This window comes from Pteropus alecto, unplaced genomic scaffold (assembly GCF_000325575.1).
Source record: "Pteropus alecto unplaced genomic scaffold, ASM32557v1 scaffold33, whole genome shotgun sequence".
Taxonomy (NCBI): domain Eukaryota; kingdom Metazoa; phylum Chordata; class Mammalia; order Chiroptera; family Pteropodidae; genus Pteropus; species Pteropus alecto.
Window position 1 is genome coordinate 8,898,519 of NW_006435762.1, and position 11,792 is coordinate 8,910,310.

Here is an 11,792-nt window from a genome sequence, read left to right on the forward strand (position 1 = left end):
CAAGCCCTTGAATGGGGAGATTACTGCCACGGCCTCATCTTCCTCAGATCCACCCCCCACTCTGCCAATGTACTGTTGAGACATCTGTAATGGGAGTTTCTTGCATCCCCAACTAGGCGGTGACTCTGTAAGGCCAATTTGCTACGCCTTTTTTGTCTATCAAAATTCTCTGGGATAAGACCATTAACTGAGAAAGTTTTGATTATGTGTTTGTCAAAATAAGATCTATTCTAAATTGCTGAAAAGTAACATATATTTTATATAACACCCTCCCTTCCCCCCTCCACTCCTCTTTTAAACTACCCCATTTCTGTACTCAGTTCAAAAGTAAACAGTACTTTTGTTATTTGATTGATTTTTTTTAACCATCTAGAAGGAATATATTTAACATGTTTCTACAGGTCACAAGACTGAGAACAAATCACTGTTTAGGTGACTGTTTACTCATACACGGCAGGTATCTCTGAGCTCATTAGCAGAACCAATCTGATTAGGTCATTTCAGTGTTACTTTCTATTAAATTGATCAGTATAAGCCACACGCTATGGGGAGTAGTGATCAGAAAAATTGATTCTTGTGAGTCTCTGGTGAAGAATAGGCCAACCTCTTCAGTATATAATGTTACCTTAGGAATGTTTTGGAAGTTTGTTCTGTGGCTAAGTCTGCAGTCACAGTCCACGGCCTAGAGAAGAAATCACACACTCGGAGACTGTGCTCCAGGAAGTATTATTGATGGTGATGAAAATGTGCTCAGAGGGCAATAAATCAGGGGCCATTTGACCCATTTCATGAACTGCATTCCATGTTAGATTTTTAGAGTAAATACTCTTCAGTTTGTGTTCACCATCTTTTCCCATTCTCCAGGATACATTCACATGTATGAACACACACACACACACACACACACACACACTCTCACACACACACACTCCAGCCAGATTTAGGAAGGAAATAACCCAGCCAGGAGAGATGGATACAGTGAAAACAGATTTTATTTTAATAAAATACCTGCAACTTTCAGACAGAAATCATGCCAAGGAAAGCAGATGCTGTTTGATTGGGTGAGGCTACCATTAATTACTAAGAAAAACATTGTTGGCATTTTGAACACAAGATATTATTATAATTAGACTAGTTGCTTAATTTGTAAGGAAATAAAACTATAATTCTTAACAATGAGTTTCGGTTAACAGGAGAAGAAGCTATGCTCCCACATTCAGTTAAGAAGATAAGTAAGGATTCATATTTATTAAGTTCTCTCTTGTAAGTTCTTCTTTTTAGGTTCTAGGTTGCTTGAAGGCAGACATGAAAGTATCTATAGCTACAGCTCTGACACTGGTCAAAATTCTGTACCCCATGTAAGTGGTCTTGTCTAAGCTGAGGCATTTTTTATAGGAAAAAAAGTATAAACCTGGCTTAAATATTGTTTTTATTTAAAGCACAATCTCTTTTGGAGTGGATCTATTTCAAAAGAGTTTTATCAAAGTATTGAAAAGAACTTCCTTTAAGGCTGTCTTACTTTTCTTTGACATGACATAGTTATGGGGAGCCTTCGATGAACTGGGCACGCAGCAGCTGTGGGGGTAGGAAAAAATGGAGGATTGGGGCTGGCATGGAAAGGGGGGCATGGAAAGCAGCCAGATGCTAAGTTTTAGGTACCTCTTATATCCCAGGCACCAGAAGAGAGGGACTTTTTTATGCTTTATTTCATTTCATTTAATCCTCACCAGAAGCTTATAATGGAAATTATACTGTTTTCTTTTATATGTGAAGAAACAGAGTCTTCTGGAGACTTAGAGATTTCTTTACACATGCCATGCATGACAGAGGCAGGGTTCAAATACAGGTACTTTGAAGGCGTGCTCTTCCTTTCATCCTACAACACATGGTATTATCCTACAACACATCCTACAACAGCAGACTTAGGAGTCTCTCTCTGTACTGGGGTTTTCCTCAGCTCTGACTCTTAGTGTATGGCATTGAGCAAGTAATTTAACCTCTAAGGTTTCTCTCTTCAGCCCTCGACACAGATAAGAATGCCTTCTCTGTGTTCATTGTAGGAGTGTGGTGATGACCCAAAATAACACATATCAGAAATCACTTTGTAAATTACAAAGTGCAAAATAGTATAAAGGATTATTATAGCCACAGCCCTTGGCCCACACCTGAAGGATGGGATATCAAGAAAGAATAAAATAATTTGAGAGACACTGGTGTCGTGGTCTATGAATTTACATTCACAATTGCATAAAGATTTCTTTGCTGCAAGAATCTATTAATTACAGCTGCTGATCTTTAGTGAGGGGCTTATACACAATTATTCCATAAATCAAATAAGCAAGTTGTTGACAAATGACATCTGCAATCTTTGAGCTGACAGCAAAATATATTATGCTCCATAAATAACTCAGACCAACTTTTATTTTCTAGACATTTTGGTGCTGGTACCCAGGAACAGATTGTAACTAAGGGAAATACTTGTGCTTGCTGGTGATAGCAGAAGGTGTCCAGCACTCTCAGCAAGACAGAGGCCATCTCTTCAAATTCTGACCTCAAGTTAGCAGGCTCATTTGACAAGTTAAGACAAACATGGGATAATTGATACTTCATTGAAATCATTTTGTCAGGACTAGCTAACTTACTTTGTTCTGAGAATGGAGGATTGGGGCATGGAGAGGGGGTCATGGAAAGCACCCAGACGCTAAGTTTTAGGTATCTCTTATATCCCAGGCACCAGGAGAGAGGGACTTTTTTATACTTTATTTCATTTCATTTAATCCTCACCAGAAGCTTATAATGGAAATTATACTCTGATATAATTTCTGGTTCCTGAATAATGTAGTATTTTACTGATCTTATGTGAACCTGATTCCTTTTTCTCCTAACAGCACCTAGAATAGTGCCTGGCACAAAATAGGTACTCAAAAAATGTCTACCTCAGGCTCCAAACTTAAACTGTTTATCTTCAGTTTCCTCAGCACTATTGATTGATTGCTTCTCCTCTTGAAACTTTGCTTGACCTTCAGTGCGCAGACCCTGCTATATACATCTGGAGTGAGCTTCAGCCTAGGGTCTTGGTTCCAGTCAGCTCACAACTGACAAGTTATAGTTTTGTGCATGTTTCTGGCTCTCTACTGCTCTCTGCCCTCACTTGGGAGCACTGTCTTACCCAGGGAGAAGGATGACCCTTGCGTAGTAATCGTGATTGGTTGAGATTGACAGAATACGGTCACTCTGGGTGGCTTGATTTAATGTATTTTAACATCAGTCACAGAATGTCTTTTTCTACTTCTCAACAAGGTCAGAACTTCTTAACAGGAAAATTTGGAATGTAATCTATTCTTGACCTAGAGAGGTGTAATTTTCAGGTATTTAATTTGGTAAATTATCTGTGTATTGGTAAATTCTAAAATATCTGTCTTTTGCCATTCTATTATCTTTTGGCTCTTTTCTCTTTACATGTTACAATGTCAATTAAAACAGAAATGTTAATTTATTAGAACCTTTAAATGTTTCTCTGAAAACGTTTAATTTTATATCTGTATATCAATGCATATCATCAAAATATCATCACAATTTATCATGACATATGTACCGTATTTCATTGATTTTAACATGCGTACCTTTTTTACATGTTAATATCTCTGAAACTGGTTGCATCTTAAAATAGAAGGCATCTTAGTACTGTTTAATTATTTAACAGATAGTATTTTTTTTTCCTTAGGACTATATAAAATAATGGCATATCAGGCAACCAATGATGTCTTAGAATTGACAAAAAGTAATTTAAAGCTAATCGTAGCTAAAAAATTTAATTCACATTTGTTAGATACTATATAGTGTCTGGTAAAATCTCATACCTTCCTCCTTTTGCTGTGCTTCTATTATATCACATAAGCTGCAATGCTTAAAATTTCCCCAGACTTCAATGTAGCTAGAGTTGTGGCTGAGAATTGGGTTTTGCTAAATAGATGAGTACACAAATCTTAGAAGATGAAAACAAGACAAAGGGTTCTTTTTGAGTGTATACTTCTGGCAAACAAGGTCTAGAAGACAATATATTCCTTTGAAAAAGCATTCCAGTGGCCTTTTCTCAGCTTCCTGGGTCCCAGAGGCAGCTGTGGAAATGGCAGCAGTAACTTCAGTGGGTTCCTGATTCCAGCTTCCTGGGCTCTGGATCACTGCCCTGCAGTGTGCTCCCAAGCTTTATATTTCGAGTGGTGGGATCAGAGTTTCCCTGGTAAGTAAGTTTTGTGTTGTTCTGGGAGCAATTTCTGGAGGCTCAGCTTAGAATGCATTCTTTTCGCCCTTCCAACAATTGTGTAAATTCCGTGTATGTACTGGATAACTCTCTGCTTAAAATATCTGGAATAGTTTTGGGGTGACTGACAGTTACATCAAATTATAAAATTGCATTCTAAAATAAATAAAGCCGTCAAAGAATTAGGAGGCCCTTTACTCATTTTCTTTAAATCAAACTTAGCAATTTAAAAATATTTTTAGCTAGTTTTTTGATACACAAGCACCAGGGTTTGTCATCATACTTGAAGTAAACAATTCAATGCAAATGATTTCCTTTAGATAAACGATAGCACTTAATATTTCTATAACCTCATAACTTGACTCTAGAACATTATTGTTTCAATAACATCCTCAATTTCTTTATCTAAGGCAGAGGAGCATGAGCAAACAAGTAGGTGCATATGTAATAAATCATTGTTAAATTATGAGAAAAGAATCACACAAAATAATTTCACATTTATCTCAATTGTCACTTGAAGAAATAAAAACCCACTAGTGAACCAACTGTCTGACCTTAAATAAGTCATTTTATTTTATTCTGACTCAGACTTTCTTTTTATAAATGTGGAGAATAAGACCTGTTACTTGCCTGGAGTTCAAGAATATTGTCAAGAAGAATATTAGATAATGTCTTTGCATGTACTTGAGAAAAAACTTGTAAGTTTTGGATATTATTAAAGCTGGATTGTGTACCCTTAGTATTATTCTTATTGCTAAGACTTCATAGTGATCAAAATTGATATTAAATATATATATATGTATATATATATTATATATGATTGATCTAATTAGAAAAACACATCTCTTTCAAAATTGGCTCTCTGTCAATAGATGTGATAACAAAATATATCCCAAGGTTAAATCAGGACTTCTCTGAAAGCCATTAGGGATCCGTTCAAAGCTAAAAATAATTCCCTAATAAATGTTTCCCGTTTCAAATTCTCTTCTCAGAAATGATTAAAAGGTACATCTTAGAGACCAATAATTTTCAGGTTAACTGTCATCTTTTTTATCTAAGATTTTTTTTTTCTTTTTTATCATGGCGATCTGTGACTTAAGCTACATATCAGTGAAAACTTTCCTTTAGAATATATCAGTAATGCTGAACAAAGAGAAAAATTAGTCACATGTCTTTTTCTTAAAATAATATTTTCATATCTATTAAGTCTATTTTAAAAACAGACTGGTGCCTCCAGCTGATATCTCCTGTGTGATTTTCCATTGGTTCAACCAAGATTAGATATCAAAGACGTTGATTAAAATATAAGGAGAAAAGTAATTTAAACTTTAGTGTTTGACTATTTTCCTATTACCTAGGAGAGAACAAAAATACTTCTTTAAATCTTTAGTTATAGAAGAGACTTATATACTTGAATTATATCTATTTTTAAGCAGGAAGAATAAAATTCCAAAAAGTTTGCATTTCTATTACTAATGCTGGCAAGGTAGTTTAATGTGATAGATGCATAAACTCTTGAGATGACTGCATGAACTCAAATTATGTCACAATAATTTATTAGTTGGTGACTTTGGACAGATTGCTGAATTTGCTCAGTTTTTAAAAGGAAAAAATAGCAGTATCTATAGCAGTATCTACCTTTTAGGGTCTTAATTAGCATTAAATGAATTAATACATTTAAGAAGGGTCTTAGAGCCTAGCTCATGCAAGTGCTCAATAAGCTATCATTTTCTGTAATGAAATCGCTCTCTACCATATACGATAACTGTCTTACTTCCTTGTATGCATGGACTGTCATATTTAGAAACTTGATTTATCACATGGTGAAGACCAAATGAAAATTTTTTTCTTCTACTTCATATGTTACATAGTATGTTAAATAACAGAAATCAAAATGGTATAAAATAATTACAAATCAGTAAACTCAAGAATTGAGTTTGCCCTTAATACTTCTACAAATATATGATCATGATTCGCTATGCAGTCAGTATACATGAAAAGGAAGTAAAACAAATCTAGACATCTCTAACACTACAAACATACAATTTTGAAAATGTTAAACCATTTGATTATATGCCCCAGCTTTCATACAGTGAGTGGATTGCTAAATTGCAGAGATGTAGATGGAGCGTTCTCCCCCACCCCAAAGTTGTATTCATGAAAAAAGGTGTGTCCATTTCTTAAGATGCCCCATGGGAAAAAGAAGAGTGGAGAAAAGATTCTACAGATAAATAAGTTAAATTAACAGAGGAAAATTGCTTACTATGTTTTCTCCTATAAATTCATATTATTCATTAGTATATTAAGGTCTTGAAATAAAAAAACCTATTTAACTAGGTTTAACTAATTTCCTCCAAATATTTAATCATAAGATTTTTTTCCTCATTACTTTCTTGAGGAATGTGAAATGAATTATTAAAATCCATGGACTATCTACTTGCTAGATTAAGGCCCTCATTCGGTTCCCCTTGAGGCAGCTGAGCCCCGTTCCTGACAATGAGAAATTTTTGTTTTCTGTTTTTTTCTTTTATTTTGCTTTTAATTGAGTAATTGATATTTTAAGTTGTTTTATGTTGTTGTTTTTTTTTCTTCTTCCCATTGGGTCTCAGTTATCAGGAAGAAAGGAACCCTAACCATAAGAAGGGGTTGGAGGAGGAAATAACTGGGAATGTCCACGTTTAGTACTCAAACCCTCATAAGTGCATTGTATTTATCATGGTCTTATCTGTGATTTGGAACTTGATGCTGAACTAACTTGGGGACCTTTTCTTCAATCTGTATATGAAGGAAAGAAACCAATTCTCTCTCTTACAGGAGCTTTAGGATTAAATGAGTCAATAAATGTTAAATTGCTTTAATAGTTAAAAATCAATACAAATATTCAAAGTACAGTTGCCATTCTTTTTGCCGGTATTACAGTAATGGTGTTGCATAAGGCGGTGTCATTTGGGAAGTGACAGTAATTGCTTTACAGGGAAATATTCCCCAGCATAGCTATGATAGAAAGAACCATTAAAAGAATGTTCAAATCATCTCAGGTGTGAATACAAAACCTTTCACTTTGCCTTTTTAAAGTAGAAAATATTGATATGTTGCATTGCTGTAGATGGCTTTAGGTATGTGCAATGATTTTTAAATCAAATGTATTTTCTCCCCTTTTCCTAGTTCTTACAGTTGAGTGATTTGCTATTCAGTGGTTCCATTTCATTTATTTGGGAGTGGTATTTCTGATATTCCTTTAAGGTTTATTTCCCCCTCTCATTCAGACTCTGTCCATCTCATCATGAGTCCTTTAATATCTGTGATGTCAATAAAGTCCTGGAATTGGTGTCAGAAGTACTGAATTCAGGATTTCTGTCTGTGGCTTGCCCAGGTTCACACACTTTGATAGAATGTAATGAAAGGACACAATGAATTTCAAAGTGCTTTAGATATTTAAAGCTTCTTAAATCATCAATATTATATGCTAGATCCTGCCTGTATTAGCTACTTCTGGATAGAAATCAGATAGTTTGGAATGTACATTGAATCTTTTAACATGCCTAATCTAAAACTATTGTATATATTTCAAGATAGTATGCATGGTAGACTAGATACAACCTATGCAAACTTAAAAAAAAAATACGATGGAACTGCCACCTAGTTACACATCAGTAAAAAGTAAGTGTTCTAATTGCCACCCATGTACATTTGGTGAATATCTTCTATGTTCCGGACTGTTTCAGCTTTTGAAGATATAAAGTATAAGACTTGCACTTACATCTTGAAAAGTTAGATCATTGCCAAGCAGAAAAAGAGAAAGGAGTAGAGAATTCTAGACATGGATAAAGGTGTAGAGGTGGGGGTACACACATACTATTCAAAGGCCATTGTGTACTAATATGATGAATAATTGTGACTATACTTTGAGAAAAATTTCAAGTATAAGCAGCCTAGCTAATTCAAAATTGGCTGACAATTTAACCAAATTTATATGATTCTGAAAATTTTGTAATTTCTTTTTAAGAATTGCCTGGAAGATTCAAAATAAATTTTCCTGTGCTTTTCTAGAGAATTCTGATATTGTAAGCAAATACTTCTGAACATTAAAAGAAAGCCCTTTTTTTGGCAATATTCTTTCTAAATTTATAAACTCATAAAATTTTCATATTGCAGAGAAGTTTGGGGGCAAATATTATTTAACCGTAGTTACCTAGAATCTATACAACCACAAAATTCCTTAAGTTTCTGACAGCAAAAAATGAAAACGAATAACTAAAGACAGAAAATTATAACTGGAATGTATTCAAGAAGTAGAGTATCTATTTAAAACTGACAACTCATCAGATGTAGTCTAATCAAGGATTATATTTGTCTAAGCTTGGAAGCCAAACAAATATGTCTGAAATCCCATTGGTAAAATACTTTATGATTTTTTTAAAAAAATCACTTTATAGTTTGGCAAAGGCTTCTTTCTAGATTTACTGCATCCCAGCAAATCCCAGTAACTTGTGAGAAAATTCAAAATATATCCTGGAAAATGAAAAATTATAAGGCGCCAAGTATAGGGAAACTGACAGAAACAATGGATGCCTGCAGAGACCTTACAGCCAAGGAAAGGAAATTCCAGCTGATGCCTCTTTCTCTTTATGGCCATTTAAATTCCAATCTTGATCAATAAATGGTCTAGGGGGTGATGAAAGTGGAGGGAACAAATCTCCCAATAAAAAACAATTAAAGATTTACAGTAGAAGGATTCTTCTTTCACAGGCAAGCATGATTTTATGTTTTCTTTTCCACTGAATAGAAATTCCCAAGTTTACGAGTAAAAATGCTTTGATTCATAGATTAATCCAGACGTGTGCATGTTCTAACATGTACCTGACAGAAACTTCACAGGGTCAAAAGATTCTGTTGTCCACCTGTAGTACCCAAGACCTGGAGATGGAGAAGGAATTTCTCTCGGCTCTCCTGCTTGTTTAGGTCTGAAAGAAAGGTGATGTTACACTTTGTTGTGGGATTATTGCAAAGCATTTAAGTTAGACTCCATAAGTTTAAGCTTCTTTTTTTTTCCCCCCTCTCAGAATTTACTGGGAAATGATGACTTACAATTATTTCATTATTTACTTTAGAAGAAATAATTACTTTTTTGAACCTCCTGAGTGTCATAACAACAATAAAGGATTCGTAAACTATGGATAAACATAGCTCAGAGGCAGAAGGTTTTTTTTAACCACCTGCAACTTACTTCATTTGATGATATTAAGGGGCAGCACTTCTGATGTTTTCATAGAAATTGGAGTAATGGGCAGGAGAGCTATAATTAAGGAGGAGTGATGGACTGGGATTGAACCAAAGTTTTATATTAAGAGCAGCATTCTGTCTCATCCTAATTTGCATAACATATTCATTCCACAAACATGTATTGAACACTTTTTAAAAACAAAGCTCTTTTTGCCCTCATTAAGATCTTCACATATAAAAGAAGATTACCAATACTAGTTATAGAAAAACTAATTTTGAAAAACCTATCAAAAAAGAGTAAAATCAAAATGAAACAAGATGGAGAACTCTGGGTTTGAATAAGGAATAGGTCCCCCAATTCCTTGAATGCCCAAACTGGAAAGTTATCTATAGATTATCTACCCCAGTGGCCTCACTTTAGAGACTAGAACCAGAGGCCCAGAAAGGTGAGGCCGTTTCTCAAAGCTAATACTCTTAGCAAGTTGCAGAATCAGTAACAGACTCAGTTCACTAGATTTCTAGTCCAATTACATTTTTTTTTTTTAATATGACACAACCACTTTTAACAAAAAACAAATTACTTAATACATTGACTCCAAGGCGAATCGGATCTTCCTGTGTGCTGGGGAGTAGAGGGACATGGGAAGCTGTGGAAAACAGTGGAGAGTCCAGAATCCTGCGTGTCCTGAGCGCTGTGCTATGTGCCTCCATTCTTGATCTCTTTAAATCTTTGTAACATCTCTGAGGTCAGTACCATTGTCCAGATGGGAAACATGAGGCACAGAGAAGCTAAGAGCATTACCCAGACCTACATTTTGTAAGTGATGGTTTAGGATCTGAACTTCTTTCTGCCTCCAAATATTTTGCTCCTTTCACTGTACATATTATTGTCCATTAGAGGATATTGTGCACTGCTTCATAAATGAATTCAATTTTCTCCTGCCACCTGGTTTTTATGACTGTCCAGATTGATTTTTCTTTTGAATTTACATTTCACAACTGTGGGCTTTTGCTCCCGCTTTCCATTTATCTCTTGTCTCAGTCATGAGATTGGAAAAAATGAGAAATATGCTGGCTTTGTTTGGACTGAGAACATTCCAAAAATTTGGCTGTACCTCAAAACCCTGTTAAAATAATATTATTTATAACTTTCTGCTTGGTCAGTTTTACTTTAAGTTTGGCTAATTCCCCCAGGAGGCTTTTCTTGCTCCTTAATGGTAAGGTTTGCTTCTTGAAAGCTTTAATCACAAAACATTTTCCAAGTAAGATCAGGTTCTTGCCTTCAGGATGAATGGAAACTTGTTAAACGATAGCCTCAACCACTCCGCCACAGTTAATTGCAGGATCTGACTCTCAGGAGTTGTGGGGTGGAATTTTGGCGGGGAGAACGCCATCTGCTTACACTTGAGTCGTTGACCCTAGTCACAAAGCATGACCTATCTGGCCCCATGATAGGTTGGATTTTAGAGCCAGGCTTTAGTGTGATGTGCTGTTTCCCAGAATGCCTTCTGAGGAATACAGGGTTCATTTCTTCTACATTTCTCCCCAATCAGGCTACCATTGTTAGCAGATTTGTTTAGCTGCCTTAGCAAGTCGGGAACTTTTATTGACTTGAGCAGATGATTTGATTTTCAGGCAGAGATGAGGCAAAAAGCAGATCATTACAATGGAACACCCACTGCAAACAGCAGGGAGGCGGGCTTTTGACAGGGCATACCTGAAAGAGAAGACCTATCTTTGCCTCACTGTATAATCGACCACTGTCTGTCTAAAATTGATGGCAAAGAAATGTGACTCATAGGGTTCAAGGATTTGTTATTTAGAAACAAATAAACACGATTTCTCTGAAAGGCCATTCCCTTTCAGACAAGACAAACAAACAAAAATGATCATCAGTGAAGCTGAAGTTCACAGTGAAATGACAATGCTTTACTCCCAGGAGCAGCTAACCTAAAAGGAACAAGGCAAAAGAGAGAGACTGAATAATTACCCCCCCCCCCAAATGTGGTTACATAACCACTTAAACTCCATGACTTTCAGACTTGTGGCTTCATTTCAGTCTTTAGAAACATTCGTATCCAAGTGGTTACTAGTGCCACCCATTTACATTTCTCCATCTTTGTGTCTCCTTGGTACCTAAACACCTGTTGATTTTTCCCAGAACCCCAAGCTTCTCCATAATAGGAAGATTTGGTGGACATCCTGTCAAATGCAAAAGAAAGCCTCTGCCAAACTGAGCATTAGAACATTGTGTTTTAGTAGAAATATGAAATATCGATGCAATTATAAATCAATGAAAACCCAGAGG

General features: G+C 35.6%; 1 long non-coding RNA gene across 1 annotated transcript in view; it reads left to right on the forward strand.

The window, feature by feature from the left end:
- The window catches only part of LOC107195597, a 62,220-nt gene continuing 50,428 nt past the window's right edge, over positions 1-11,792 (forward strand). Inside the window, exon 1 of the long non-coding RNA XR_001516780.2 lies at positions 1-127. This is a non-coding gene — a long non-coding RNA (uncharacterized LOC107195597). The remainder of the gene's footprint in view (positions 128-11,792) is intronic.